At 39.8% G+C, this 27,744-nt stretch overlaps 1 protein-coding gene across 3 annotated transcripts in view; it reads right to left on the bottom strand.

The window, feature by feature from the left end:
- The window catches only part of LOC117503606 (kelch-like protein 29), a 301,998-nt gene that overhangs the window by 250,019 nt on the left and 24,235 nt on the right, over positions 1 to 27,744 (bottom strand). Inside the window, exon 3 of one of the 3 annotated variants that reach the window (XM_034162864.1) lies at positions 27,553 to 27,604. The exons of 1 other annotated variant lie outside the window; for it this stretch is intronic. The gene's annotated coding sequence lies outside the window, so the exon portion shown is untranslated. Of the gene's footprint in view, positions 1 to 27,546; positions 27,621 to 27,744 lie in introns of all 3 variants that reach the window. One more of the 3 variants, XM_034162863.1, reaches the window with a different exon arrangement.

Below are 27,744 nucleotides of genomic sequence, written 5' to 3'. Positions count from 1 at the left end.
GTCCAACTCACTGTGGGAGATGCAATCATCAGTGGCATGCTGCTGCTGCAGAGTGCATGCTCATTTCCAACATCTTCACATATGTATTTCTCCTTCTGCTGATGCTCATTGCAATAACCCAGGGATAAAGAACAAAGGGGGGGGGCGGGGGAGACAACATCTATATAGCCATCTTACTAAGGCGCTGGACCACCAAGAGTTGCCAAAACAGCTTTGTGCTGCTCCACAAGTCTGTGGAAATGCACTGAAGGGATAAACACCATCACTCTCAAAACAATTTTCTATCATTTTCTGTTTTTGATGATGGCTGTGAAGAGTCCCGGCCAACACGTCGGGCCAAAACCTCCCACTGGCATTGAGATTTGAGATCTGGAGCCCACAAAGGCCGCACCACATGACCGAATATAATTTTCCAGCCATTATGGGAGCCCTGTGGATGGGGGAGTTTTTGTACTCGGTGCCTCTGTTGTGAATGTAATCACTCGTATCTAAAAGGGACAAAAGGATGTTAATTGCTTATCTGTATATCCAAACCTGTGCAGCAGCCTCCTCAGTCAGTTCTCTACACCGCTTGATTTCACAGGATGAAAAACATCAACTTCAGCTTTGAGAGGATGATGGAGATTAAAGAAAAGAGATGCAGCAAATCAAGGAAATCCTTTCCAGGCCCACGTGGGCCGTCAGGCTGGTGCTCATCTCCAGCTCTTATAGTGAGAGGTGGATGAGAGTCTCCAACATCCCCCTGGATAGGACACTAGTCCATCAGAGGCTACCTTCCTGCCAAGGCTAGTACCCACTTACAGCTGGAACAACTGGGATCAAGTACATTTTCCCCAAGGACACACACCTGAAATCAATCTCCATCACTGTTTTTGGTGGTTTTGGTGACCAGAAATCAGGCAATTTTTGCAACTAATTACCAAAAATAGTTGGTGATTCATTTAGTAATCGATTCATAATCAATTACTGGCTGTAGCTCTAATACCAATACAAGTGCTGATACTTTGACAGTTTCCTGAATGATCATCCCCCCCCCCCCCCCCCCCGATACTGATATTTTGGCAATCTATTTTTTATCAAAAATAAAATTATATTACACATTACAGTACAAATCTTTGCTTTGTTTTTCAACTCCATGGCAAATCCAAAGCACTTTCACAATATAAATAAAAAATTTTGAATTGTCCATTTCATCACCTTGGTATTTTGCCACTCAACATGGAAAAAAAATAATAATAAAGATAGCCATTTACCAGAACTTCTATATCTGTTAACATAAATAAATATTTTTTTTTAAAATGGCATCGAACTGAGAACCTTCTGGACTTCCTGTAGGAAGCATCCTCAGATTTTGGTACTAGCATCCTTATGTTATGATACTGGCTTGCAGATGCTGACATTTAGGGGTTTGATATCGAAATCTCATATTCACTGACAAGGAATTTTTTTATACTCGATAATATCAAACCATTTCTGTTGGTACCACAAAAGTATCCGAATTTGGTGCACAGCCCGACTGCCGACCAGCACGTGCAAAATAAATAACTACAGATAACTCTGGCATCAAACAGGAAATTGATGATAAAATGCTGGATGCAGTGAATGTATGGCCGCATGTGCAGCAAACCGGTCAAGAACCTCAGAACCATTTATCTTCAGAGAAATCTCAACACTCCTCAAACGGACACGCACAGGAGGTGGCGGAGGTCAGGTGTTCCCGGGCAGATACAGATCGTTACAGCCAGACATGATCCACTAAACAATGATTTAAAAGACTCGTCTGGCTCTGACCTTTTGAAGGTAGAAGGTGGGGAAGTGCAGCACAGACCGTTATTGATTTCAGACAGTTTATCTGCATCACAGCAACGGCCCACACGGACGACGTGATCAACATTTTCCACCTGTCAGGGTTACGCCTGCAAAGCCGATCAGACAGGCGCGAGGCGCGTGTTAGAAATTCATCACGCTTATCTGACGTCTGCCATCAGTCCATTTCAATGATTTGAAGAAAATGTTTTTCTTTAAAAAAAAAAACAAACAAACAAACAAAAAACCTTCAGAGGTATACAACTGGTCTAGAGCATAAACTAAATTGCTGTCTTATTTTTCCAACATAAACAATAATCACAAATTGGCTGTTAATTGAATGAATTTATATTAATTATATATTGCATATTTTTATTTTACATATAGTTCTTTATTACTACTACTACTATATTGGCTGTTTAATGGATTTTGTTGTATGAATGAAGGACAGCATGAATATGTTTTTAAAAGGCCGCTAATGAACTAGCAGCAAGCGCTGATAGAACGGTGGCTGTTACCTCTGACTGCACCACACATATGACGTGGAAATTATACTTATCTTCGTTTCTCACATTTGTCTATCGGATATAAATCAATCAAAAAAAAAAAAAAAAAAGAAGCTTTGATTGGGCAAGATCCCTGTGATAGAATTTGTGCATCCCTCGTAACAGCAAACTGAAACATCATATATGTACGACAAATTAGGCAGACCAGCTGGGATGCAGAGTTAACCTCTTACAGCTTGGTGGAACATTCTGAAAATGTTAATCCCGATTTAAATTTTTTTTTTTTTTTTATGTAACTGTAATTTAATCATCTTAGGTCCGTTCACAGCCATTTTAATCATGCACATAAAGCCATGCATTGGGATTACTTTGTGGCCAAACTGTACCACATTTCCATTTAGTACTTTTCAATTAATGGTCTCTTTTCCACAAGGTCAATACAAATTTAATCACATTTTGTCCTTTATTTCCGTCCGTGAATGCACGTACATTTGTGTATTTGTGTGGCATTAGAAGGTTAAACCATCAATCAAAGTCCAAGCCTTTCTTCGCACAATCACCGGGGGAAAATCGCGCCACATGCATGCTGAGGTTTGCGGGGGATTGAAGCCACCATCTCCTCATGGAAGGTTAAAAAAAGATCCAAGACTAGTTCATGAAAGAATTAAAAGCCCGGCATGATTAAGAGGCGTGAAAAGAAAGTTTGGCTCCTTGCCCCCAGCATGTTAGCCTCCTCAATCTTTCTGTGAAAATTAGGTTTAGGCTGGAAAGCGTCTCCCTTCAGGCACATGCCAGACCTTCTGCACAGATCAGGGATCATCACAAGCTGCACTCAGGCCACGCCTGAGCCAATAGGAGGGCAGAAACATGGCATCACCGTGCTACGATCAGCAGTTAGGGGCCGTTTGCGCCAAGCGCTGCCCGTATCACAAGGGCGCCGTACAACTCAGGTGCAAGTCCTGGAAGAACACGCGGAGCTGCTGACCAGCGTCTTCCAACGCTCTCCAGCAGTGATTTATAGACATTGGTTAATCTTATCAGGGACTGCCCGGACGCGGCAGTAATAAACTGGAAATTGTCTGGTGAATCTCATCTCGAATCACAACCATGGGGAAACTAAAGCAACCCAGTTCCTCAGAGCGGGGATAGACGTGGCGATAGACGAGCGCGTTCTTGTCAAGACAAGCTATAATGTGATGATGGTAATTAAATGTGATGAACATATTTTAGCAGAATAATTACCGTTACATCCCTAACTCCCCTGTTTTCCTCATCTAATTATTTAAATCTCATCTTATTTATCCCCATTCCACAAAAGCACACAATAATGATGTATAATTGAGGTTTTTAATGCCAATACATGCCATCACTTTCTGATCTAAACCTTCAGATTAATTAGAAGCTGAAGTGCAATATTGCTGACTTGCTCACTACCCATTTCTTTTTTTTTTTAATAAAACAGGAAACACGGCATTGAGACCAGAAAATTAACTGGATCTAAAGGTTGTCCGACCGGTCTCAGGCCGATAATGAGATTACGTTGAGGACTTGAGTAATGAAGGGAGCCGCTCGTCCTTCCTCGACATGACTCACTTCCCGTTCGCCTCAAAGGAGGCAGTAAACCTGTCTGCCACACATAAAAAATGACCGGCCACTCCAATTAGCCCAATCATAAAATCTAATTTGATATACATCTATCTAATATGACCCCAAGACTTTGGAACAGAACTGTTCTCGTGTTCATTTATTAAATATCTCATTCACCACATTTCTGTGTCTGGGTCACATGTGACAGTGAAATCTAAAACTGGAGGTCAATTCAGGGATGTGTACAAGTTTACATACATCTTCCTTATAAAATGTCTGACTCAAATTCCCCCCAACTGTTCCATTTCTTAAACCAAACAATGTGTGTTAAATCAGTTAAAATGTCTACTTTATTTTCACATTTAAATATAACGCAATGCTAAAATACCTTCAGCCATATGAGCATAAAAAAACGAAACAGAATGTGACCTTCTGACCTCTTAAAATAGGTCAAGGTTAGCCATCTCTGAACTCGTCCAAGGTCTGTGTCCCAAGATTGTTCCCTGTGAATTTGAAGATCCTGGCAGTAATAGGACGGGAGTTATGCTGAGCACAGTCAGACGGATGCAAGACCTTCGCAATACCTGATGGCCATATTTTGGCCTCGGGTAAAAACAGATGTGTCCGTCATTTTAAAGCTTTTGCAAATAATTCCATCATTTTTTTTATTTTGTCGACTCGCTGAAAAGCTGACATTGATGAGGCGAAACGATCATCTAGTTATTATTTTAAAATAAGATATTGAAACAAAACTGTTATTTTTGATCAAATTAAATGTGCAAAAATGCTGCTTTTCCCCCCAAGAAGGTTATCAACATAACATAAAAAAACAAAGTAATTACATGGAATAAATCCAACATCTTTCCAAATCTTACTGAGAAACTAAATATCAGCGTGGAAGAAAACAGTCTCGCATACCAGCAATCCTTCAAAATGACAGAGTGCCATGTCGTCAGGGATGAAACCATGTTTTTGTGTCCATTATCCACCACAAAGCAGATAGAATCTCACTGCAGCCTGTGCAATGTTTTGTGAATTATTATAAAAGATCAAAAAGGTTTCCATCAAACAGACAGCCGTGCCGCCAGTGATACAAATGCCAAATTTATTCTGTTGTAACAATAAAGGGTCTAACTTAAAGGAGGTGGTGCTAATGATTCTGACTGCAGTCCATTTAATCCGTTTCGTCAAGCCTGTCTTTATCACAACTACAAAAACACTGATTGCATACCACATTTTTTGACCAACAGAAAAGCTTTTCAAACGCACATCAAAAGACAGAAAATTTAAAAAATTTTCTGTGATTTGCTCCCCAACTGTGTAACAAGTAAATTGCCTGTAAGGGTAAAGGGCACGACTATAAGTTGATTTTTTTAAATCTTATTTTCACCTAAAGTTAGCTTCTCAAATGAATAAACACTCGAAACCTTGCCTCACTTTTGAGCAGCTTTTGTTGCCATCTAGCGGACGATATGAGCATTTTAGGGCTTCTGGTACATTTCCTACTTGAAACCCCAAATTCACAATGAAAAGGGATTTATAAATATCAGAAATGCATGACTTTGTGTTGCAGGCAGAGATTTGACCTCCAGTATTAATGTTTAAAAAAAATAAAAAATAAATCCAATTCTGAGCATTTTACAGCTCTTGAGTTTTAGGATGTGGAAATTTTTCCCGTATGGCTGGATGGAAGGACGGCAGTTTCTCTTGACAAGCACAACTTACAGCTGTGAATAAAAGCCTCAAAGAGAAGAGTCTGTAAAAGATTTAGTGAGTCCTTATATGGCAACCTCTCCACAGTAAAAGCCCAACAGTCATAATATAAGGCTTTTATTCTGAAACACAAGCACCAAACAATTAAATTATTAATCGGCTGTGTTGATTTATTATTATTAAAAATTGATAAGGAGACACTGAAATAAATCTGTCATGTAATTATCTATTTTTGTGATCAGGTTTACTACTAGTAGTAGTAATAACAGTAAACTAAAAATACTGTATAATGATCAAAAGTGACACTGTAGGAAAAAAAAAATATTCTCATTTTCTGAAATTTAAAGGTGTAGTCCCTTTTGTTTTTTCCACAAAATTCACAAAATTTAGGTTGTTTTATGACCTTTAACTGGAATAAGCGGGTTTAGAAAATTGATATTTTGTGTTGAAATCTAATGATCAAAAACTTTGACTTCTAGGGTTTATCTCAAAAACTGATATTTCCGTTATTTATTTGAGGTGATTCCTTGGAAATTCTAGGGAGTTTGTGCCATGACAGTTTGTAAAAGTTTGAAGTTTATGCTACATTCATTGGAAACTGGGAACTCAGAATTTCCAACTGAAGACTTAAGTCTAATAAGGTTATGATACAATGTCAGTCAACCCACTGGCATATTTTGGAAAGCCAAATAGAAAAGGAAACTGTGCCTACCATTAGCCTTCTCTGGTCCAGCAGATACCCAGCAAAACCTTCATGTGAAATTTGTCTTGTTTTATTTTGATTTCTTGCCAACAGGATGGCCTACAATTTTAACCTCATCATTCAATATCTGTTTCTGTTTGACATAATTTCTTGGCATTTTCCTTTAGAATATAAGGTCTACAATGTTTATTTGGGTCCACGACGTTAACACTCGCACATGTAGCACAGCTGTGCAATCCAAAGGTCGGAACAACTATCTTGCTGTTGTATTTTAAACATAGGTCAAAATTCTAAAATGCTGCCAGACAGAAAGAAAATACTAGCATCGCATAAGAAAATCATTTTCATGACAAAAAGGTTAAAAACAAATTCAAAAGGGAAGTATTTTTTTTTTTACAAAGCATTACCCGGAATTGGATTGGGCACAGAAAGTATAAATATGGCAGAACACATACTGTAGAAAATTGTGTTTGACAAGTGCGTTCTAAAACGAGGAGACAAAAAAAAAAGAAAAAGAAATTGCCCCTCTCATCCCACACTTTTGTTGGAAGGCAGCTCCCATTTGCAGGCTGATGGGAGTCAACTGGCAATGTCAAGTGTGAAAATGGCCACATACATAAACGCCAGACGGCGGCGGCACGAAATGAATAAAGCCATTTCAAAAGCCATGAAAATATCATTCTTATATAACCATGTCATCCTCTCCTCTTTGAGATACTGTTTATTTTTGCCCATGTGAGGCTGTGGCCTTGTACAGACCAGATGACACCACCCTGCGCGCCCATCGTGGAAATCTGTTTACCAGGTTGCAGGGTAGCAAAAGCAGAGGCTGGGGGGGTGGGGGATCTGACTCACAAATTCAGCCTCGCTGTCTTCATGTCAATGCCCAGCTCGCCGATCGTGTTGGCATTCGCATCTATACGGGAGTGCAACGCAAAAACACCTGGGCAGCACGCTGCAGATGGTGCACCAGCGAGAAAGTGAGTGGCAAAAACCTTGCCACCGCCAGGCACGCTGTGACTAATCAACATGAGGAGACAGCCGCGGGAGCCAAGCTGGCATGCTGGCTGGACACCGAATTGACGGCGATGAAACAACGTGGAAGACCACCTGCACAATTTCCTGGCCGGGGCTCGGCGCGGTCTTCTGGGTGTGCCACTATCACAGCGAGACAACTTTCATTACGATTTTATTGCCTCTGCAAAAGATTGTTTTGTTCGCCGCTCGAAAGAATATATTCCACAAGCTGAAATGTAATTTCACTGACACTTCCAAGAGTGCTTCAATGCTGAAATTTGCTTTGAGAACAGACAAACGGTTTTTCTCCAAAGCGACGGCAGCCGAGCACAGCAAACTGGCATTTCCAAAGAAACTATAATTCAATTTTATCACGCGTGTTTGAAATGTATTTTTTGAAAGATAAATCCCATTATTTTGTACGATTCTGTCTTGCAGACTCCCCCCTCCCCTCATCATTAACTGTCAATCAACTGATTTATCATACATTAAAACAAGTAAAACAGAATTTAAAAAAATAGGCTTTTGCTTGCATGTGCATGTGTGATATTTGGGAATTAGTCCCACGTATAGTGACGTTCCAAAAAAAAAAAAAAAAAAAAAAAAAAGTCAGGCTTTGTGCAACCCAGAGGTCTGCTTCAGTACAAATCAAACAATCTAAGCGACAGCTGGAGTGTTACGCTTCACCACGAGGAGAAGCTTCACTGATCCTCGTCCTGCTGCATGTGACAATTTTACTTTATAGGAATTCTGGAACTGCAGGTGCATTTATATATATATATACAGATATGTATATCTATACACACACACACACACATTTGGTTTTAATGTTTGCTTACTAGATTTGCATAATTCTTCTTATGTGAAAACAATACAATCTACTGTACTGACTGCAGAGACACAGTAGGTGAAGGCTGTTCTCCATGATCAGCTGGGTGTTACAATCGTTACTGTAATAACCGTCATTATTGGAATTATTATTACATTCGTGACAGCTAATGCACAGCTAACTCAAACACTACAGCAGTAAATGTTAGAAATGTCACTAGTTCCGCTTTCCTTTCATGAATACAAAAGTCCATCTATCGACTCTTTGTCAGATATTCGCTTTGAAAATAATTATTACAATAGCGGGAGAAAATACACAGCTAACTCAACCCAGCTCAAGAAATATCGCTGATGCCTCTTTACATGAATTTAAGCATCAGCCCATCGATTCTTTGTCATATTATAAAGACTTTCATTATAATTATTGCAGAAGCATGAAAAACTTCCTGGGAAACTAAGCTGCTGCGCATTTAATAACATTGCACTAATTATCGGATTAAGAATTTTATAGTCGGAGAAAGTATCATTACCGCCGCCAAGGTGCCAATGTTTTCCCCGGTGTCTGTTTGTCTGTCTGTCTCTTAGCAAAATAATTCAATACATAAACAGATTTAAATGGAATTTGGTGAGCAGACAAATAATGTTCTGGAGAACGAGGGGTTTAATTTTGGAGGTCATCTGGAATAGACCTTCAGAAGAATGTTGCACAGAGCAATCTGATATGTAATTCACAAGCTGAAACAAAATAGTGTCTTCCTGATCTTGGTTTTTACATCGTGATGTCGTATCCGTGAAGTAGTTTTGATGTAATCCTTAAATGTCTACAAAGTGAAATCCTGATCCAGAACCTGGATCCAGATCAGCTCCAAAATCTAATGGAGTCTTCCGAGGCCTAACACTACTATGTGGTGAAATCCGTTAAGTAGATTTGAAGTAATTCTCAAAATCCAACAAAGTCAAGCGCACAAATTGAAATCCAGATCACCTCCAAAATTCAGTGTAGTCTTCCATGGGCTAATATCTTTCTGTGGTGAAAACTTCGTGAGAATCCATGAAGCAGTTTTGACGTAATCCTTCAAAGCCTATATAAAGTGAAATCTTGATTCAGAATCCAGATCTGGATCACCTCCAAAATTTAATGGAGTCTTCCATGACCTCATATCTATCTGTAGTGAACATTTAATCAAAATCCATGCAGAAGTTTTGACATAATCCTGCTAACAGGCAGGCAGACAGACAGATAAATAAATGCCGATGATTTTATTTTGTCCTTGGCGGACATAATAAACATCTTGCCTGGAGGCACTAAAGAATTCCACTGTTCGCTTATGAATGCATGTGTCCAAACTACACTATGTTGCACATTTATGTAAAAAGTTTTCTTTCTTTTTTTTTTACAAAAGTTACAAAAACATGAGTCATGCTAGAAAACGGCTCATGAAATCACATCCATTTGCGCGAGGGAGCGAGACTGGAAAAGCAACCTGCAGGAGGAGCCTCAGGCTAATGTTCCGCAGCCTTATTGTTCCTCTGTGCCTATTAGGGAAGGACGGCGGGCCGTTTGAGCAGAGCCTCGGATGGCGCCGAGGACGCACACCTTGGACCTCACATGCTCCATTAAGCTGGAAGCAGGGGGAAAGTACGAGGTTTTGACAGTTCCTGGCTCAGAGCGCTGCTGCTGACACAATTACTAGCCCCTTGTCCCTCATCCGTGCTTTGCACCTTGTTGAAAATGGCTGCAGAGGGCCGAGAATCTTAGGTGCACTTGTTTGGCTCCGATCCTCTCCGTGATGGCTGTAATAACACTTTCCAAAAGTGTGAAATTTTGAGGTCAAGCGATATTAAAATGATCAGCAAGATAAAAGTAGACTGCAAAAGTACAGAAAAAAAAAAAAAAAAAAAAAAAAAAGACCTTGAATTCAGAATTTTTATTTATTTATTAATTTATAATTTTTGTTTTTAATGCAGACAGGAAACAGCTGGCCCGTACTTCATCCGCCCCCAACATCCTCATGATATTCTCCCTTCTCCCCAGAAACACCAACTGCAGCGCGGATGCCATCTTCAGCCAACACGCTGTTTGCCAAGCAAAGCTGGAAAGGAAAATTAAGTTTAATCAAAGCAAATGTTTTGTTATGCAAAATAAGTTGACAGTGGAAATAATTCAAGCGCTGACTAATCTGACGCCGAACAACACGGCGTACTGGCAACAATAATGAGGATGCACTTCAGCATTCCAGGCTTCACGATTTAGTCACCCGCATCAAAAAAAAAAAAAAAAAGTTTGGCAAGTCAAACATGAACTCCAGCGGTGATCAGAGTGCATCGCTTGGCCAGAGACAAACAACCAGCAAAATCAACATCTGGGTCTGCAGATGCAAAAGCAGTAATTTCCCCTTTTAAAAATAACATGCATTCATTTTTGAATTACTGATGTACAAGTATACCCTGTCAACTCAAAAGAAATTGGAATTAATTCCCAGAATTTGCATTTAAAATAAATAAAAATAAACGTGGGCTTTTATATTAAAAAGCTACAACTACATACTCCAGTTTTTTTCCCCCGGCAAAAAATAAAACTGTCAGCAAATGTGAAAACACAACCTTGACAGATGTCAAAATAACTAAAATGAAAAACTGCATTTCCCAAATCGTTCAAGTTAAGAGCGTAGTAAAGAGTTATGAGTAGGATTAATGGTTCAGGTCAAAACAGTTTCCCTGTTTTGCTTTGAAAGACCAAAAAAAAAAAAAAAAAAAAAACCATAAGAAAACGATCTGCTGCATTCATATTTCTAAAAATATTTATATCAGACATGCATTTAAAAATTGTTTAGAGTGAAGTCTAACAAACGTTCCAAAAAGGAGGGATGGGCGGGGTGGTGTCACTTTAGCCACACCTACTCTCACTGCCCATCATGCATGTGATAAGCTTATTTCCTGAAGCAAGCCAAACCACATCCAGCATCTTTGCAAACTTAATTCCCCAGACATGATTGGGAACTTCCGTCTCTAAAGCTGTCCCAAGTTTTTGCCATTGGGGTTGTAGAAATGATAATATTTTGGTGCAGAGAAACAATCTAAAGCTTGGGCTTACCACAGGGGTAAGGATTGTGTTGAGCTTTTTTAAAAAAAAATCAGGAGCCGAAGAATTCGACTCAACATGTCTCCAGATTAACACACAAGGAAAGCATGTTCAGGGTTCATTCAACCGGTCTTGCTCACATTTCACCTTTTGACCCTTACTTTATTGCATTTGATTTCCAGTTCTGTAATTTTGCAGTTGGTGTTAATCCAGTTAAAATGCACTACAAAAAACGTTCTATATATGCAGGATGTTTGGAAACTCAATGAGTAATTGTGTTAAATAATTGCAATTTCAGTTCTGGCTAAAATAATCATGATTTTCGCTATAATCAAGCAGCCCTGAAATACCACGATGCATGTCACAGGACTCTCTAAGAGCACAATATCCCCCGCTGGCAAATGCTGCTTTGGTACAACTGCTTTCTGCATTCTGACAACATTTCAAGGTATGTGGCAGTTGATTTTAGAATGCAGACACCAACTCATGAAACTGGCAGTGTCTAGGTTTGTTAATCAAGGACCATAACTCAAAACAAAGACAAAATGTGTCAATCTTGTACAATATTACAATATGCATATTATCAACCTATAATAAGGACTTTTACCAAGTTTCAGAAAATTTCTCCTAAAAATATGAGAGGAGTTGATTTCAGAATGCAGACACAGACTCATGAAACTGATGGAGTCTGGATTTGTTATTGAAGAGCCATAACTCTGGTAAAACAGGCCCAACTCCAACAATATAGTAATATCTGTATTACCAACCAAAAACAATGACTTATACCAAGTTCCATGAAATTCCTCCTAAAAATGTGAGAGGAGTTGATTTCAGAACACTTACACCCTTTTTGAGATGAGTGGACAGAGACAGACAGAATCCCCCTTCGAGGATAAAAAGCAGACATTACTCTTCATCAAATTCACATTAAAACGGAAAACAGCGCAGCACTGAGCGCATCAGCAATGCCGTTAATCAATATACATAAAGATAATGATAGTGTAAATAATTAAAGAATATCAGCATTTGACAACCCAAATGTCAGACTCTGCGGCTGTTCTGTTTTTATTACTGCAAATTTAATATGTTTGCGTTCTGAACTGTTTTGACTAAATCAACTATACTGACATGGTCATTAGCCGCAGTGCTGCATATTATTCAGCTCATAAAAAAAAGAAAAATCTTTTCATGCGCGAGACGGACGGAGGGCTGCAAATGCTGATTATATTCATCATCTGGCAACTTCTTCAATGAATCACTGAATCTGCAGAGACTATTACAAATTTTCACATGAATGCGATTTCTTCAAATTATGTGGGAAGGTCAGAAGGCCTATAACTGACAAACTGGGGTGTGAAGATCACTGTTGCACACAAATGTGATACAGCACACGGTGTGAAGACGTAACACGCCAGATCATGTGAAGCGTGGCTAAAGCAAGGGTAGCAAGCCTGCAGTACAACTTAACACTACAAAAACTATTTGATTACTCACTATACTATGTTAAATTAGGTTTATTGATTATTTTTGGTGTACTGCTGCTTGCACGTTTGTGTTTTTGAAATTGTAGTTCAGGGATCAATTTATACTTGCATTAGGTATATATGTACAATGTTTATTTTTGGTTAAAGGGGTAGGTGTTTACAAGCACAGGGGTGTAAACTGTTGGATTATTTTCTGTCTTTCTTTGTATGTTTTGTATCTGTGTGTGCCAAATAAATAAATTCATTCATATCACCCAAACTCAAATTCAGGAAGTTAAAATGTGTGATTAAAATTTTAATACTTAAAAAAATATATATATATATATATATAAAAAAGCACACACACAAACGTGCCGCTTCTGGAAAACCTCCTGGTGATGTTGTGGCAAGTACAACAACATGGCGCCACTGTAATCCAAGGGATTACCAGAGTGTGTCAAAGGTTACACATTTTCTCCATATTATAAATCATTCAGGAAACATATTTTCGCATTATAGTTGTGTCCCACACAGGATACTTTCAAAACCACATTCCTTCTATTTCAACAGAGGCTAAGGAGACTTGGAAAAATGAGTTTTTGGCTTTATTAAAAAAAAAAAAAAAAATCCTGTTTTTGGAAAATTGATACATTTAAAACTATACAACCAAAGAAAATATTAATTAGGTTTAAAATGACAGCAGACGTAGGGGAAAAAAAAACAAACTTGAAATCAAGACATTTTACCTTAAAATGTCGCAAAATAATACGTGTCCTTGTCCAAAAAGTTTCACACCCCCTTTTTCAGACTCTTGTGGAAGGAAAACTATTTGGAGTATGAACCTAACCTTCTGAACCCTCTAAGGTTTTCCAAGGTAAGAACAATGTTTAGAACCTTGTGCATCCATGAAATTGAAACTGGGCTCAAGATGTGATTAATGTCTCCATATACAGGACGTGAAAGCCTGCAGAGCCTCAGCACAATGAAAAGAAATTACAAAAACGGCTTGCCCAGAGGCTTCCGAATTATAATAGACTGCAAATATTGATCCGTTCTAATAAAAGCTTCTCGAACAACTCCCAGTGCACCCATCCTAAAAATCGCCTATGATCGTTGATCATCTTATCAGCAGCTGTGAGGCTGGAAAGAGAGAGCGGAGAATGGCATATGTGCAGCGACAAACCGCGACACAGAAACAAAATTATGGGAAATCTCATAAAAACATATTATAGCATGGCTGCGTTAAAACATCCAAATCAGATTTACAGCAATTACAGCAGACAGCACCACTTAAATCATCAAACCACTCAGCTGTCAGAGCTCTGTGTGTGTGTGTGTGTGTGTGTGTGTGTGTGTGTGTGTGTGTGTGTGTGTGTGTGTGTGTGTGTGTGTGTGTGTGTGTGTGTGTACGCATGTCACACCATCCCAGCATGCATTGCTCCAGGCATACAAGTCAACAGTGTTGTGTTTGGCATGTCTGCTTTAATCTGATCTCAGTGGGTGATTTTTGCATTTGACAAAAGCAGAGGAGGCAGAGAAAAGCGTTTCTTTAAAATAAATAAAGAAATAAAATAACAGCCGAGTCGAGTTTAAGAGAAAGAAATGCACATTATATTGTGCTGTCACAAATCAATGCTTTAAATAAATTCTGTAGGCGGCGGCGGCGCTGAAGAAACACCTGTGAGAAAAACTACAGAGAGGCGCTTGTTCTTTCATCAAGCCGTCTCGCCGCAGAAGGTCACCGTACGTATAGACCTGCTCTCCACGGAGCACCTGCTCTGCTGAGCTCTGAAGAAATAAATGAAATAATATACACGCATAATACAGTCTGTTCATGCACAAACACCATGCTCGAGCGGCAGTCATTTCTGTGGCGAACCAACTTGTTAGCGACGCCGCGGGTAGCGTCCACTCTGGAGATCGCCTACGTCTGCATTCAAGTCAGCAACTGTGCAGGCGTGTTGGTCTTACGGACGAGAGGAAGTGATTTTGTTTTCATGAGGATGAGTTGGTAATAAAGGTCAAAAGGTCAAGGTCATATTTCTAAACCCATGCAAATATACTTTGAAAGCACAGTGGGAATCCAGACGTGTTGACACTTCTGCCTGATTTTAGGAAGAAAACAAAAAAGGTGTAAAGCAGACATGAGGAAGAAGAAGAAGAAGAAGAGGGAACCCAAACAAACAAACATATGGTTGCAGGAAATCAGATTTACGAGACGCCATCCCAATGGAATCATTCTGGCATATGCGCTACATATGTTGGCCATCTATAGGAACGCATGAGGAGCAGTTTCACAGTCCTGCACGTGCACGAGCTGCAGATGAAGAGCACAGATTGTTGTGCTTCATAACAATATCATTAGAGAACGACAGAAGCTGAAATACAAGCCTTTATTGTTAAAAGCCTGGCTAAATGACCTGTAGCATCTCTCAGCTACTTAACGTCTGTACTAGCCCCCTCATCTCTGTTTAAAAGACTTCAACAATAACCATTCATGGAATGACAACAGCCTCTTAAGTGGAAAATACAGTTATTGCTTCATTCTGCCTCAAGCAGAATGCACGTCGACCGTGCCACCTTTATGAACAGCAGTGAAAACGGTTATAAAACACCTGAAGCACACACTATATGCACCTATGCACACATAGTCTGGTCCAGAAGTATTTGGACACTAACTATTCTTCTCATCTTGCCTCCTAGTGCCGCCACAACAAAGGTAAAGTGAAACAACAAGGAGACACGTGAAGGAAGCCACCAGGACACTCACAGCAACACTTTCAGGAGTTACAGGATTCTGTGGATGTGACTGGACAAACGCACAGTGCAACTTTTGCCTGTTGCCATCACAAGTCATAGTATCTCAGCAGAGGGGCACGGAGAAAAATTTTCATACAACAGCTCAAGTTTCGAATTTCATGTGTTCTTAAGAGTCCTTCCCTGTGACACCGCAAAGTGAAGCTGTATAACTGGCGACGCAATGATCAAATGCTGCACTATGCACAGCTGAGAGAGCGATCGATCACCAGAGCGATCCAGAGAGAGTGAGAAATCAAGAGAGTGAGCAAACCTGAGTGATCGATCACCACAGAGATAAAGAGAGCGTGATCGATCACCAGAGCGATCCAGAGAGAGAGAGCAATCGATCACCAGAGTGATCCAGAGAGAGTGATCCACAGAGCGAGAGAACCAGAGTGATTGATCACCACAGAGAGTGAATGTTCACTAGACCAATCGATCGCCAGACCGATCAAGAGAGCAATCAATCACCAGAGCAATCCAGAGTGAGCGAACAAGGATCAAGAAAGGGAAACCAGTCACTAGAGTGATCCAGAGAGAGGAAGAGTGTAAGTGAGAGAGTGAGGCAGCGCCAGAGTGATTGAGAGAGAGGGAGCAATTGATCACCAAAGCGATCCAGGCAGAGTGACTGATCACCAGAGTGACCCAGGAGATGGAGAAATCAAGAAAGCAACCAATCCAGAGTGATCAATCACTAGAGCAACCCACTGAGCTAAAAACCAAGAGAGCAACCAATCCAGAGTGATCAAGCATCAGAGCAATCCAGAGTGAACGAACAAGAGAGAAATCAAGAGACAGGGACCGATCACAAGAGGGATCAAGAAAGGGAAACCAGTCACTAGAGTGATCCAGAGAGAGGAAGAGTGTAAGTGAGAGAGGGTGAGGCAGCGCCAGAGTGATTGAGAGAGAGGGAGCAATTGATTACCAAAGTGATCCAGGGAGAGCGTCTGATCGCCAGAGCGACCCAGAAGAGGGAGAAATCAAGACAGCAACCAATCCAGAGATATCAATCACTAGAGCAACCCACCGAGCTAGAAATCCAGAGAGCAACCAATCCAGAGCGATCAACCACCAGAGCAATCCAGAGAGCGAGCAATCCAGAGCGATCAACCACCAGAGCAATCCATCATTAGATTAATGCAGAAAGTGATTGATCACCAGAGTGATCAAGAGAAATAGCTCAATCACCAAAGAGATCAAGAGAGAGCAATCGATCACTAGATTGATCGAGAGAGAGAGGAAGAGTGTAAGTAAGAGGGTGCTAGAATTATTGAGAGAGCGATTGATCCATCACCAGAGCAATCCAAAAAGTGAGAAATAAAGAGGGAGCAATTCAGAGCAATCAATCACTAGAGTGATTCAGAGTGATCGAGAGAGAGGTAGAGTGTAAGTGAGAGAGTGAGGGAGTACCAGACCGACTGTGAAAGAGCACCAGAGGTTAAAATAATGCGTATTTTACTGCATATGTGTACAACAACATCAACATTATCATTGCCACAAACAAAACATAACACCAGCCAGAAGCTTAAAAAAATACAGCACACATATACACCACAGCACTGCAGAGTATCTGAAGCAAAAAAAAAAAAAGCAATGAAATATAATACAATAAAAATGTTCTGCAAAGATGAAATTACATATATCTCAGTTCCTGAGGCGCACACTTTTATATTAAAGCTCAAGTTGGGTGCTGCTCAAGACATTAAATGAAACAATATACCTTATCTACTGCAATAACCAATATCATAGCAACTAATGAGACACGCTGAGCTCTGATATATGGATCGGGCCGTGACGCCTGCTCGGAACACAGACGCTCACGCCAAAAAAGAGAAAAAGAACAGAATCAATGCGGGTTCTCTTGCACAGGGCAGCTCAGGTGTAGATATTCTTAAATAAGACTGCTGACGTGACAGACGGGTTTGAGTTCAATGTCCCGCTGGACATCTTGACTTAAGGCAGTGGTGTCCAAACTATTCCAGAAAGGGCCGAGAGGGTGCAGGTTTTCTTTGCAGCCACTGACTTCAGCAGGTGATTTCACTGATTAACATCCCTTTGAACAGGTGGAATGAGTTCATCAGTGAAATCACCTGCTGGAGTCAGTGCCCTTTCTGGAATAGTTTGGACACCACTGACTTAAGGGGGAATGACGATTTGGCAGCATTCTGGGATGAGTAGATGGACGTATGGGCTGAACAGTTTTTCCCTTCCTCTTCTGCACTACCAGGTCGTTTTTATTTTAAAGGTCCTTTTTATGTAGAAAAACATCCTTTTACAGTGTGTCTGCTAATGATTTTTGACAGTCTGTGTTTTTGTAAAGCAGTGTTTTCATTCAGCTGCCAATTATATCAATAATCCGCGGTTGTGCTTGTTATAAACAGTGAACCGTCTTAATTTGTTGGTTGTTCGCGTTTTGCTCAGTGTCATTGTGACCCCACTTGCAGCGGCAATGTTGAGAAATCGATTTTTTCTGGTTTAATTAAAAAATAAATCAATAAATAAAAGACAAAAACAATTTTTAAAAAAGTATGAAGTGTTAAGCAGTTTTCAAAACTCAGCTGACATTTTCAGAGGAGTTAATGATTCTGCCATTTTTTGGAGGATCTCTTGCAATGAGCCTTTTGCAGCCTTTTCAGCTTTTAATGTGCTATTTTAACAAAAAACAAGATGAGCAGTTAAACTTTTATTCTGTTTGCAAAAGATTATATATGAAAATATAAAACTCGAACATTGCTGTGTCCAAAATGATCAAACCAAGGTTAATGCAAGAAAAACTAGAGCACTGCGGTCATAGAGCGTAAACCTCCACCAACACTAGTTTCCAATTTCACAAAAAAATTTTACCTGGGAAAAAAATTTAGAAGTTAGAAGTGAATTTTCATAAGCTAAATGAGACGTGATCAAATGTCAAGAGTATGTGTTTATTTCATGCACTTGAATCTAAGTTGTTTGTGGAGTTCTCATGTTTGTTTGTTTTTTCCAGCTTTTTCAGTTTCTGAATTCCTTTTTCAGATCATTTTCACAGAACATTGGTTATCTCTGCTATGCACAATTTGTTGTTGCTTTTTGGCACTTGGTTTCCAACTGATAACTGGAAAATAGACAAACAGGCATAAAATTGGAACCTCCATCCAATTTTGGTGGTGCAGGTAAATCCATAATAGTAATATGAGTGTGACTGAGGCACTTTTGATTGAGATATAATGGAAAATTTACAGCAAATGGGCTTTGGCCCATTAAATTCAAAAGTCCACAAAATACACAATCCGGATCCAATCCGGATCAAACTTTTTCTGGGGATAGTGAGTGCCAGTCTGCACCTTACTGTCAAATATGAGAGTAATTGGGGCACATTTGATTAAGATATAATGTAAGATATACATTAAATGGGGTGTACAATGATAAATTTAAATGGTGACAAAATCTGTAATCTGGATCAGATCTGGATCAAACTTTGTCAGTTGATAAAGGATACCATCCTACAAAACACTCAAACATGAAAGAAATATGATCTTTTTTGATAGAGATATCAATTTTTGAAAATTTATTCAATGTCAAAGGTGGGGATTTTTCCAATTTTCCAAGATTTTTCCTGGCTTTGACCTTTAACCTATGACCTTGAAAATTGAATCAGTTCTTGCCTACCAGGATATGAATCTTCAGTTAAAAAAAAAAATCATAATGATATATGACAAACTGTGGGCTTCGGGCTGTTCACAAACAGACAAACAAACAAACGAGTTGCTTACATTCATTATGTGTGGCTGTAGTAATCTTTAATGTAATGAAACACCTGCAAGAGGTCAACAGGTATGACTGTATAGTGATAGAGATATAAATATGGATTGATAGAGATATAAATATGGATATATAGCTAGAAATATACAGATAGATCATCCACTACTATAAGCAACAGGTTCATCATTGTATCCTGCAGCAGCCTGAACTCAAGGTTCTTGAAATGGAGCAATAGCTCCACATGGTGGACATTTACCATAAATGCGAGTACAATAGGATTACACCAGGAGCTCTAGTAAAGAAATATAAATACATAAAGTGATGGATAGATAGTAAGAGAGCTGGATAGAGTTCGATAGATGTGAGATACATGCCCACTTGTCTCACCACTGAAGACAGCAGACAGGCATTATTTTCTTGTATGCACATCTTCATATGTTGTGCTGCCATTGTGTGAATTTCAATGAAACTGGTATATTAGAAGTTGCACTTACAAGAACAAAGAAAAAAATAATGAGTGAACTGATTAATTAAGTTAAATCCAAGTAGTGAAACTCCATATTGGTAAAAGAATATAGAAATATGAGTTGAAAACATGGCATTTTGACCGTGAACCATGTGGAGCTTTCAGTGATTGATTTCTCATTCTTCAGCTACAGGCTCATTTCTGGAAAGAAACTTTTGACTCCTCATACCTGTGCTACAGCCTCTTTCCTGGAAAATGAAATTGATCCGCGGTTTCTGCAAAAGCAGCTTTGCTGGAAACAAACAAACTAAGAGTCTTGGGTGAGTTCCCAATACTTGGAAATAAAAGTAATCATTGTTCAATTCAGGGGCCACTGTAAATCAACTACAGTAGAAATGTGGACATTTGTCTCTGGAAACGGAATATTGAAGCCATAAAACACATTTTTCATGATTTACCCTTAAAAATTGTACAAAAATCATGAAATCTAAATGACCAGGCTAGTCGAGAAGATGGGTTTGAGATGGATGCACGCGTGCTGCTCTGAGCACATCTGATCCCGTCAGAGCCGAGTCGGTTCTAGTTAGTACTTGACTGGGTGATCGCTTGGAAAAAAAATCAAGAGCTGTGAGCAGGCTTCTCCATGTCGAACTTGACTTGAACCAGGAAGGGCATCTGGCGTACAAGTTGTGCCAAATCCCAATGCCAAACTGGACTGGATCTACTGTAGTGACACTGAGCAACCAGAGGCAGCTAAAAGCAAAGATAGTCGTAATCGACAATTACGAATAGTCGTTCCAACCCTACACAAGACTCATTGACAGATGGATGGACAGCGTAACTGCTGTATATCTCTGCCCAATTACCAAAAATGTTGTTTGCAGGGGTATAAAAATGGTGACACACTAGGATGTCCTGAGTGTCGTCCTCTCCTTTACAATACATTTGAGCTGTGCACCTCCAGAAGGTGCTTAAAATAACCAAGATGACACAAATAATACAGCTGAAAATGCCAGCATGCCCCATTCAGAGATATTAGCCTCAGTGGCCTCCATAAGACGCTGCTTTACAACCACTGCCGCGTACGCGTCTCTCAGGATTCAGTGCTTCTTTAACCGTGAGCTGACCCCCTGCAATGTCCTACACGTCTTAATCACTCCAGGGGCGCATGGAAGACAATACTTCACCGCTTATGTGACAAGAATATCACCGGGTGTGCGACAGCGTGGATCACAGTTGGCGATCGCACACGTGCGTTTATGTTCCACCTCTGTTACGGCGCGGTAACGGCCTGTGAATGGGCTCCTGCATGGCTGTGAAAGGAGAAGGACATTTTATCATTAAGACGGTGAGTGCACTGCCGGGGCCAGAGGGCGTCTGGTGAATGGCAGCAGGGTAAGCGTGTGAAAAGCTGAACCTCATTGCTCTTCTTCTTGCACATCAAACTGCTCGCTGCGGCACAGAAAATAAACATGCACCTCATGCTAGACAGGTCAGAGGTCGTATCACTGAGTGCAAAGTTATGCACCATGCATAAGACCATCACTGAGACAGTCGCGGTTAATTTCCATCTTTATAACGCAGCCTTCAAGTCTTTTCTTTGTCAGTAGGTGACTTATGCAAGTGGGAGATTGGACATAATGCTGCAAGTTGCTATTGACTTTCTTGCTGCTGGGGATGCTGGGTGGCAGCTCCACGTCATGGAGAATTTTTAGTAATAATTCAAGTTTTTTTTTTTTAACACTCAACCAATAACCATCTTGAAAATGTGACATTTTCATAAAAGATTAATTTACACTTTAAATAGTGCAGCTACTGTGCACAAAAATGACAGTTAAAGCTGTACGGCCTTTGGGTTTTTTAAGATTTAAGTAATAAAAAAAAGAATTCTTTGGCACCACTATAATTTCATTGCTTAACATTTAAATAAGGGAATCGTAATATGACATTACCAATATGTTCAAAATTTGCAACCGTCTGGAAACTATTTAGAATTTCAACCCCTGATGGGGAGAAATTCAAATGATCAGACTCCATGACTTACATTTGGTAGTGACATCACAGCTCACGTGGGGGCTTCCCATAAGCTTGGTGAGGATTCTAGAAAGGACACGGCAATAGCCAATCAGAGTAAAGAAAGGTAGCGTAATGTCAGCTGGCTGCTCTCTTGAGCAAATAAACCACGATAGCGTAAAACACTCAGAAACATCTTATTTCTGTACAAGTCCAATTTGTTTCTCATAGATTTTGTAAAAGTTAGCGAGAAATAAACACTATCTAAAAATGCTGTTTTTGAAACCAGATAATGCCTCTGAAGTGATTTACAAGACATCTTACGTATGTTAGCGTGCACGCCACAGGAACACTTATCAAGCAACTGGTTCAGGTCATCTCATGCATGTGCACACACGCTGCCTTCTGCAGTTCGTCTGCACGTTCGTCTTGCCATCGAATTCCCCCCAAATAAATATGTTGTTGTCATTAAAATGAGCTGTACTTTTGAAACATGTTGCACAGATAAACCTACATTATAATGCTTGGGCTTCAGTAGAAACTAAACATGATCAGTTTTATAAAATTTGAAAGGCCTTAAGGCTTTAAGCTTTATGACTTACTGAATGTTGGTTCTAATTTTGAGCTACTCTCCTCTATCGTGCTTTGCCCCTCATGATAAAATCCTCTTTGGACGGGTTTGTAACCGAAAATCCAGAAGGTGTCAATGTTTAAGCTGCTTTAAGCAGGTTTTTTCGTTTTATTATAGTAACCAGTTAACCAAGTCTGGTAGGGGGCGTTGCATGTTAACACTGCTCCTCTCTGTGTTGCCACCACTACAACATGAAAATGTCATTACTGCAAATCCCTTGAAGGAAAATCCCTGATCCGTCATAGCTTTACACATTTCACTTGTTCCTTGGCTGCATCAGGGAAGAAAAACTGCAGAACCGTCTGCACCAGCTGAGCCTGTTCCTGTTATTTTTCCTGATTTAAACACTTATGCATAGTTTTGGGTGAGAACAGAGGACGGCACAGTTGGATTATGAAAAATGCACTGCAATTAGCAAGTCTGGTAACACGTACTCTCAAACATATGAGAAATTACCGAAATGTGTCTCTGCTGATTGCAATTATGATAAGTGCAACATTGTTCCAACTAGTTATCGAATGGCTCTACACACAAACTATCTCAAGTAAGTAAAGGCGGCACTGCCAGAACATAACAAATCTGACAGCTCACCTAATATGCACTATGGCAGGATCTGCACCACCCGCGGCACAGTGGGGGAAAAAAGAAGAAAGCAAACGGCTGGATGAATGTTTTTTTGTTTGCTACAGTGAATCTCTCCTTCAGTTTTTCAAAACAAACCCATAAATCCCCCCAAAACTGCAGCAATAGGAGCATCTCTTCTCTACTGTATGTATAAATTTATCATATCAAAACAAACAAGCTCTTCCACGCCAAAGCTAGCATCTGTTTTGTTTTGAACAACTGGCAAATTGGAAATTTATGAATTTGTGCTTTGCTTGCAGCGCAGCCCGAGGCCATCAGTCACGCCTCGAAACAATACGGTCATGATCTAAAAACTATGCACTCAGACTGTCATGAAATCTGGTTTGAATATTTATCCTGCAGAGAAGGTGACATTTTTATTGTGCATCAAGTTGTCTTGGGAGCCAATGGCTCTGCAAAATTTGCTAGATGTTTTTTTGCGGGCCCCGTGAATTGTGAAGAAGCTGTGTGTGATCCTCTTCCTGTAGCGTCGCCCAAGTAGGCAAGGTGGGTCCTCCCCCAATGAAAAAATAATCAGCAATAAATCATCAGTACATTGGGGTTTCCATCTAAACATCTGCAGAGAATTAAGCCTTACATTTAGGAATGGTATGATACCACCTTGTCATGAGAGATCCTTCCAGAATTGGGACATGTTGGGTCTCCAGCTCCACTGGAGACCCAACATGTCCCAGTTATACAGCATCATGATGAAGTGGTATAGAGGAGGATTTTCTTAAAAAGAAGATGTGAAAGTTCGGCTACTATTTCCAGAAGGTACATCTGAGATGAAAGCCTACATCTGACCTGTTTTGTTGCGAGAAAATCCTTCTCTGCTCCACTTCACTATCACACTAAGAGTGAAAGTCTATAACTTTTCCTGGGTTGTCTGGGTGTCTTTCTTCACTTGTCTCCTTCTTGCATAGTCACTCAGTTTTTAAGAACTGACTACGGTGCATCCAGAAAGTATTCACAGTGCTTCACTTTCCACATTTTGTTATGTTACAACCTTATTCCAAAATGGATGAAATTAATTTTCCCCTCACAATTCTACACACAATACCCCATAATGACAATGTGGAAAAAGTTTGAGATTTTGCACATGTATTAAAAAAAGAAAGAAATTAAGCTACTTCTTCATAATTATGTAAATAAAGTTAAAGACATATTCACTGTCTTGGAAATGTTCATATATCCATCCCCTGACTTGTTTCAAGAAAACCAGCAACAAAACTGATTATGTGTGTTACACTAAAGGGGACCATCACTTATGCAACCTATCATCTTTGCTTTGATATTTTTATTTAATTTATATCAAGTTGTAGAGATTTGCTTTGAGTTTCAGCTGAAGGAGGGTAATTTGAGAATTTTTTTTGGAGAAATCTGAATTACTTTTTGGATCTGAAATGGCATAAACTAATTAAAATATGTAAAATCCCAAGGGGCTGAATACTATTTCAAGGCACTCTACAGTCTATTTCACTGAGTCTTTGCTCTGTACTGCCTTTGCAACACTTCAATCTCTGCATGATTGCCAATTCTCTGTTTTGTTATTTTGTTTTTATTACTATGGCAAAAGCAGATGGTCAACCAAATGAGTCTGGTCTGCTTGAGGCTTCTTCCAACAGTCAAAAAAAAAAAAAAACTGGGGGACTTTTTCCCTTACTACTGTTGGTAACATGTTTGCTCAGGCTCAACCCTACTTGTCTGTTGTACCGTGTTGTGGCATGTGGCGATTTGTCCCTCAAAAAACTGAATTGAAACTTTGGAAAAAGAAAAAAATTCTACTCACCTAAAGGAAAACATACACAGCCGGCGTGACGACTCAGACGACAGCAGACTTGGGTCAGATTTTGGTGTTTTTATATTCAGATATCTGATCTAGTATTTTTGGCATATATTGGAGCAATAACTATCCAAAATATCAGATTGGTGCACCCCCAATTACAACATCAAGCAATTACTATAAATGGGGCTGAGCAGTAATTCATCAAGCGTTTTTAATGTTTTAAAAAGCAACCGCCCCCACTACCACCACCACCCCGAAAAGTAACTAATTTTCCCATTATGACTGGCGACAAAGTGACTTTCTGCAAGATTAATGTTCAGTGCAAATTTTAATTTAATCTGCTTTTACGTGAAACCAGCTTGGTTTCCCTGCTGTTCTCAGCCAAGAGTCTACACTATAATTTACTGCACGATTCAATAGGAAAGGTGTTGTGTTCAACCCCCCCATAGCTGCTACAGAGTCTCCGCCAGTCTTTTATACGCCATCACCTCCAACTTCTCTCCACAATTCCTGCAGCAGGTAGGCTGCCAGCTGATGGCACCTTTGTCTGAGCAGCTCTGCGTGCTACCTGAAGAGCAGTTTTCTTTCTCGCAGATGTCTGCTATCTATCATTACCTCTGCCTCACCCTACCCTGACATAAACAGAGCACCGCTGGACAAACAAGGCTAATGATGATCGTTTCTTTCCAAGGTATGGAGTGAATAAAGAATGATGATGTTGGGTTCTATCTTCAATTCATGATGATGTTGGGTTCCATCTTCAATTCATGCAGTGAGGTCGGAATACGGCGGCATATTTATGATCCTTTTGGATTTCTTTTTTCTCTCTCCCCTAATAACAGGTTTCCGCGTCTTGTTTTCACACTCAATTGAGATATATTCACACCAGGAATGTCCGGTGTGGATTCAACAAACCATCTTTGGCTCCTTTTTTTTTTTGTTCAAAGCAGAACTCCAGCGTTTAAAATTGGCTCCTTACACCAATAAACTCAACAGGGCTGAGCAAATATTCAAGTCTCCTTCTTCCAAACCAAACATGGTGCAGTTTGCTTGAAGTAAGAACAGTCAAGCAAATTAATGGGGGGGTAGTAAATGAAGCACAAGCTCCTCTGAGCATGATGAGTAAGAGACAGATGGTAATGGTTACCCACAGGCAATAAAATAATCCCATAAGGATTTTCAATAAGTGGGAAGGCATCAAATAATTTACTTGCCAGGTTAAACATTCTTAAACAATGCATGATGTCATTTTCTCAGAAATTGTCATGTACAGGCTAGTTAACACAGACACATTGTAGCTATGTGGCACTAAAAATGTGCAAATGTTAAATTTATACAAAACAGCAATTTAACTATAAACTAATAAATCATCAGAAACACTATATGTTTAAAAATCTATACACCTGTGACAACTCAGGTCTATACATAGGTAGTTGGCGTGTAAGACCCCTGTGCTTTGCGTTCTCCGAATGCAAGATTGCTGTGTTACAAAAGTAACTAAAAATCCAATGACTCAAACAGCTTTCTCGCATTGTGCACCCGTTTAATGAAACAGCTGAGATTAGAGTCTTTTAAATCAAGTCACATCTGTTCTCACAGACATATGTGAGTCAGAATCGGGATTCTGTCTGTTGCAAACCAATTTTAACTTAATTATTGTACATTTTTTGTTTTGGTTTTATCCCGTTTTGATTTCAGTGTACAGTTACTTGCAGATGTGCCATATTTTTAAGTGTAAAAGCACTTTGAAATGTATAATCTGCACCAGAAAGTGAGAAAGTTTATTATTAAAATCAATACTAAATGATGCAAATGTTGACCGGGAACATAACCCCTCAGACCATTCATATAAAGAGTACAGTGAAGTTTTGTTTGTTTATTGATAGAACAGAGAATGAACCCCTTCCTGCAATAATCATTTTGCACCTGAAGCCCCCCAGTGAGGGGTGGACCCCAGTGTAGAGGAGACATAATGAGTCCTGTTAATGAGTGATGCACTGAACCAGGACGTGCACAAACATGTAGAGACACATACAGACACAAAAGCCCCACTCCCCTCTCAAAAAAAAAAAAACAAAACAAAACAAAACATGCATGCCTGCAGTCGAAGTCACCACGCTTGCTCACTCAGGGATCAATGGTGGTACGTGGTTCTAATCAGCCTTCGCAGTGGGTCACCCCATTAATTCACTTCTGTTTCATCAGTGTTGTGCAGAATGTGCACACCCCCCCTCTGGTTTTCTGCACATTCCTGAACTCCTGCAAGTCCAGGAGTAATCCCATCGCTAAATGACCCAAGATGAGACTTGCGCCGCATAATTGCTTCGAGACCGAGTCGTTTTTGCTTGCCGACAGAGCTACACGTTCTTTGCAGGGTGGAGAAACAAAGACAGACATAGCTCATTTTCGGGACACGGTGGGGAAGTCAAGCAGAATTAATGACGCCATCTATCAAATAATTCCAGGCCATCAACCCCCTGCAAAACCAGGCCAACGCCACAGACGGCGCACACTTACAGACAGTACGCCGTATCAAACGATCAACTACTGCACATCCAGTTTGGAGGAATCCAAAAGTAGTTCAGTCATTATTCTTGTGATTAATTAATTCTAAAGAGCAAAACAACACCAGTAAATTACTAAAATGAAAGTAATTTCCACGGGAAAGCACAAAGTGTGCCATAAAAGGTGTTTTACTGTTGCTTTCCATCATAGTTTGTGTGTTGCATAATAAAAAAAATGTTTATTGGGACATAATATAATGAGCTTTTCATATCTTACCGTACGTTTGGTCTCTAGCGGATGGGGATGCTCATCACAGACAAATTAGATCTTTTGAATATTGCCGCATACACCTGGAGAAACAATAACAGTTGGTGAATACGACGAGGCTTTAAAAAAATAAAAGTGACAATCCAATGAACCGTCTATAAATCTGTCCCTGCCATTCTCACGCATGCCATCTGTTAATGACAAAAA

This window comes from Thalassophryne amazonica, chromosome 21, assembly GCF_902500255.1.
Source record: "Thalassophryne amazonica chromosome 21, fThaAma1.1, whole genome shotgun sequence".
NCBI lineage: Eukaryota > Metazoa > Chordata > Actinopteri > Batrachoidiformes > Batrachoididae > Thalassophryne > Thalassophryne amazonica.
The sequence above is the reverse complement of the archived record's forward strand: the minus strand, read 5'-3'. Positions and strand labels throughout refer to the sequence as shown.